The following is a 5,765-nucleotide window of genomic DNA, read 5'->3' on the forward strand; positions in this document are numbered from 1 at the left end:
CGGGATGATTTTGTGTGCATTTCCAAAAATTATGTGTCCAGGAACCTTTCTTTCCATCAGAAATTAGATAGCACAAAATTTAGGGAATGCTGAATTAAGGCTTTAGATGATCAAATGGTGAGAAGCTTCTATCCAATTAGTGATTAAAAGTTATTGAAGTTAATAGAAGGAGAGGACTTCAGTGGTGAAACGGATCTTAATGGTTCTCAAACTAAAAAGTTCTACAACTATGAGTAGCTGTCAAACCTGGGAGACATCACAGTTGTTGAGATTTCATGTGCTCATGTATCTTATATAGGTATGTACTTTAATTTTTAAAACTGTATAAATTTCTTTTTCTTTTTTTTTTTTTAAGAGGTTTTTGCTATAGGGCATGTACGCTCGCCAGACAGACAGAGAGACAGAGAGACAGAAAGTGAGAAATCACCCCCTGGGGGGATGGCCACGCCACAATCCCTTCTCCTCTTGGGATCTTGGGCACACACGCACATGTGCCTGGCATGAGTTTTAAGCCACCGGGTCCAGGACGCGAACTGCAGTCGACTACATGGGAGTCCAGCGACATAGCCATTACGCTAACTGCTGGTCCTCCAAACTGTATAAATTTCTTCTGTGATTAATAATGGATGACTTTAGGCTGGTCCCATGGCCTAGTGGTTAAGGGAAGCCAGATCCCAAATGGTTCACCACAGTTTGAGTCCCAGCCCCAGCAGCTTAAAAACACACCAGGCTGTGTGAATGCCCAAAATCCCAACATGATGAAGAAATGGAAGGAAATGGGATTGCATAGCAATATGACCACACCCCATTGGGGGGTGTTTTCTCCCTTTCCCTCCTTCTGTCTCTCTACATGTGCCCTCTGGCAGTTATTTTTAAAAATGATTTTAAAACATTAATTAATTCATAAAACTCTCTTGTCACACTAACAGCACAAGGACATGTATGCATGAGAGAGACAGAAAGAAAGAGACATATTCTGATCCTTCTCCCTCCGCCCTCCGGATCATCCGACTTTTGGACACGTGTATGCAAGCACACACTCCCGACATGTTTTAGGTGGACTGGACTGAGGATCTTAACTCATGGTTGGCCATGTGGCTTCCAGTTCTGCAATTCAGGATGCTACTGCCTATACCCCTGAGGGTGAGCTAGTGTGGGATATTTTTGCAGGAAAAAATAAGTCCTCTTACTTAAAAAGGTTTGGAGTCTCCTTATTTTATGTACAAAAGGATTGATATCAGTCTTACCATTATGTAATCAGAATGGTTCCCTTGGAGTTTCTTGGTAATTTCCATTCTGTTTGCAGTTGAACAAGACGTCTTTGAATCAGTGTGCTTTAGGACAGCTGAGAGTATAGTGGTCTGTAGAAGTGGTTTCCAGCCACACTGCAGGAAGATTGAGGTTTCAATTTGACCAAGGAACAAACTGTGAGTTGGTTCCTGGCTTCTTTATTTGATGGTGGGTAGAGATGTCAGTGATCATGGGGTGGGAATATTTCAGGAACCACAGAGACATCTATGTACTTTGGGCTTGAGCCAGAACAGGATGTATAGAAAGTCGTCGGGTGATTGGGGATAGTCTAATACAGGGCCAATGATGGATTAGAACACATTGTCTATAATCCAGTGTGGGCCACACACAGGTTGCTTATGTGAGCAGATCAAATGAACCACCTAGTGAACATGCATAATGACATTATCTAACCTAAATGTTAAAGTTTCACTCCAAGGAGGATAGATATAAGAATCTTCAAATAGTAAATATAATAAAAAGGGAGAGAGATATTTAGTAATAAATCTATGTTCAATTAATTTGCTGCTTTAGTAAAAATTACTACATTATGCACTAGAGCTTCAGGAGTAAAATAGGCATGGTCCTGCCTACTTAAAAATCAGTTTGAACACGAGTTGGAGAAAGGGCTAACTAAAGAAACTGACAGTAGAGTGTGGCACGTGCTTGAATAGATGTAAGAACAGGTTGCTCCATGAAAAAGGGACATTTCTGAGGGGGAGAGAGAGAAAGTACCTTCTAGTGGGGCATGGTCACACTGCAATCCCTTGTCTCCACTTCTCCAACCTGTCAGGATTTGGGGCACACATACACATGACCTGCATATTTTTCAAGGTGCTAGGGCCAGAATTTGAACTGCAGTCAGTCATGTGGGATCCTGCTCCCTACACCTAGCACTTTTTTTCAGTTGTTGTTGCTTTGTTGTAGTTTATTATCTTTTATCTTGAATAAAGTCATAGAAAAATTGTTTGGTTTAGCTCTCAGCAGCCTGCTCCCGAGCTCTGAGGAAGCTTGTTACCCGATCTTTCTTCTGGGCAAGGGACATCTTAGGATGATTCCACCTCTTTTTAACTTCTTTCTTGGGTTTCTTTTCATAGACTGGGTTCTCTCGTATAGCAGTGTGAGCTTTCTATACATCTCCTCCATGTCTGTAGTTACCTTGTTCTTTATGTACTGAGAGAACTGTTTCTTGTAAGCATCTTGATCTTCTTCCATTAGGTAACGCATGTAGTCTGCAACGTTCTGGCCCATGATGTGCTTCCGATGGACTTCTGCATTAAATTCCTTGCTTTCAGAATCATAACCAGGGAATCGTTTGGTACTGTGAGGGATAGATAAGTCTCCATCTACCACTCCCTTCGGGGCCCCCAAACTTTATTGCCAGTGGTAATTCTGGCAAGGCCTGCATCCAAATAGCAGGTGAAGGCCCCAGGTTGACCATCAATGCTTTCTACATTGTACTCATCTCCGGTCACTTCCACTTGACTTTCACAGATCTTGTCCATCCCAAGTCTATTGAGAAGCCTGCGGGCCAGCAGCAGGCCAGTACAGTATGTTGCAGCATAATTTGTCAGGCCAACCTTCACACCGTGTTTTGGTAGTTTGTGTGCATAAGCTGCGCAGACTATCATATTCCCTTCTATAACGGGCATAAGCAATCTGACAAATAATATCTCGGTTAGTTACACAAACTATCAGCCTGTATTTGGGTGTGTTGTACTTATTTTTATCCTGGATCACCAAGCATTTCTGAGCATAGTAATCAGTTTTACTCTCTCGTCGTCTTCTAAATTTCATGTGGTATCTCTTAAAGTAGGCCTTATTCTTGACGACTTTAACAAATCCCATCCTGCGGAACAGAGACCCACGGCCGCCACTGACCTGCAGGTCCACAAGCACTACAGGGGGAAAAAAGCTACACACAGCACTTAATAATTGTACTACAGAGCCAGCCCAAGGGGAGCCTTTCTCAATGTTGAGATGACATGGAGGGAGGAGAAATAAAGCATGACTTTTCAAAAAATATAAAGGGTAGCCAAAATTTGAGGGATATGTGATGTCATTAGATAAGTAAAGAAGGTGCGAGACACACTCATTACTTGAAAGAACGGAACATGGAAAAACGTGGAAATGAGTGACACTGAAAACCGAATTTTTTGGGAGAACTGAGAGCAGGTCAGGACAGCCTTGGAATGCTGCATTGGGAATGGTGGGGAAAAGGGAAGGCATACGGCAGATATGTCAGTTGTAGTCACCTAAGTGAGTGGCAGCCAGTCATTAAAGATATGTCTACAAAAACTTTATTACAAAGGCAACGGGAAACTCTTAAAGGATTTTAAGCAGAGAAGTAGCATGACCACAATGTACTTCAGAATGATTAACCTGAATGTCACAAGGACTGGGTTTGGTGGGTGCAAGGGGACCAGTTGGAGAAAGAATAATTAGAGATCATCAGTAATCCAGGGAAAAGATTAGCATAGTGGTGGTGGGACTGGAGAGAAATCGAAAGGTTTCAGAGATACTGTAGTTAGAAGGGCAGTTCGACAGTGCACAGTACTAATTGGATATAAGACTTGGGAGGCAGAGGGGAGAGTTAAAGACAGCGCTAAGGTCTCTGCCCTGGGCCCATGCATGATAGCACCACTATTTACTGAGGCGCACATCCAGAGAGGAATAGCAATGTCTCCTGTACGGTGGGTGTGCTGGGGTTGGATGATACATCTTGATTATTTTGTCCTTTTGTTTGTTTGTTTTTAATGTTTTTTAACCAAACATTTTAGGATATTTGAATATAGGGTCTCAAAATGATAGAAACTCTAAGAGTTAATAAAGGCCAGAGTATGCTTTTGGAATTAACCTAGTATAGGTAAAGGCTATAAGAGTATAAGAGGTCAAGAAACGGGTTGGATAGGATACAGTGTTCTTAAAAATTCTCAGTCTCTCAAGATTAGAGAAGACCTAGCATAGAGACCCAATTAGGTGATCTGGGTTTTAAATCCTCTAAAACTAAGGAGGAGTTACCATAGGCTTAAACAATAAGAATGGCAAGAAATTAAGAGTGATATGGCCAAATATCATGAGTAGTTTATAGCAACAGGGATTTTTACACAAGGGTAGACGTGAGATGTTTTGGAAGCCCATTTGGGAAAGTGAGGTACTGATGTAAGAATAATAAAGACTTCTTGAGGTACTTTCATGAGTGTTGGTGTCCTCATGAAAGAACTTTTGTGGTTACAGCTGGCAGTTAGGGGATGCATTTGGTAGAGAGTCTGAGAACACAAGTGAGTGTGTGAAACTTACCAGAAAGCCATGACAGAGGGAGCACAGAGCAATGTGAGGGTGAGAGTTTAGGGGGAGAGAGATGAAGAGGAAGTGAGTCTTAGGCAATGACCAGGGATAATGGTGTGACACCATGTTTGGCTTAGGAAATTATTAGATCTTGTAACTTCTTTTTTTTTTTTTTTTTTTTTTGGAGAGGGTTTTGCTATAGGGCGCGTGTGCTCGCCAGACAGACAGAGAGAGACAGAGAGATAGAAAGCGAGAAATCACCCCGTAGGGGGGATGGCCACACTGCAATCCCTTCTCCTCCATTCTCCTCTCGGGATCTTGGGCACGCATGCACACGTGCCCGGCATGAGTTTAAGCCACTGGGTCTGGGACTCGAACCGCAGTCGACTACGTGGGAGTCCAGTGACATAGCCATTATGCTAACTGCTGGTCCCGTGATCTTGTAACTTCTATAACAAAGTATTGGGTTGTTGGAAAAGTCATGATGCATTTTTGCATAGAAAAACATGAAAAAAAACATCATGACTTTCCAGAAAACCCAATATCACAAATGTGGAAACTTAACCTGAATTTATTATCTTTCAGTGCTAGCAACAGGAGTCCCCAAATGGGATGTGTGGGGCTAAAGTTAATGTGTCACTAGAGTTGCATTTCTTCTAGAAGCTTTAGGAGAGAACCTGTTTCATGTCTTTTCCAGATTCTAGAAGCTGTTCTGATTTTTTGCCTTGGGGCCCCCTTCAAGCAATGTCATCATGCCAACCTCTGTTTCCATCAACATATCTCTTCGGACTTTCTCACCTCCTTCTTTCTCTTATAAAAGCATTTGTACTAGGGGTCCAATGGTGGTGCAGTGGTAAAACACAATGCTCTGTGAGGCAGATCCATATGAGGTGGTAATTGGTTCATGCCAAGAAACCTTTCTAAGTAGAGTGGGCATGTGTGTATGCCCATGATCTAAGTGGGCTGGCTATGGATTGTGGGTAGATTGTAGCATTGGGACGCTGTTGGGAATGCTGTTATCTCTGTCTCTTTCTTTGTATGTTTCCTTCAGTCGTGGAATAAATAGGTGAATTTAAAAATCAAAAGCATCGCGTTATATTGGGTTCATTGGTTGTTCCAGAATAGACTCTCTTCTGAAAATCTTTAATTAACTCACATCTGGTTCTTTTTTTTTTTTTTTTTGAGAG

At 42.1% G+C, this 5,765-nt stretch overlaps 1 pseudogene; it reads right to left on the reverse strand.

Moving 5' to 3' along the window:
• Positions 1 to 2,263: 2,263 nt before the first annotated feature.
• LOC102475447 (60S ribosomal protein L5-like) lies at positions 2,264 to 3,155 on the reverse strand (annotated as a pseudogene).
• Positions 3,156 to 5,765: the final 2,610 nt, after the last annotated feature.

The sequence above is a fragment of the Tupaia chinensis genome, unplaced genomic scaffold (genome assembly GCF_000334495.1).
Source record: "Tupaia chinensis unplaced genomic scaffold, TupChi_1.0 Scaffold000576_1, whole genome shotgun sequence".
NCBI lineage: Eukaryota > Metazoa > Chordata > Mammalia > Scandentia > Tupaiidae > Tupaia > Tupaia belangeri.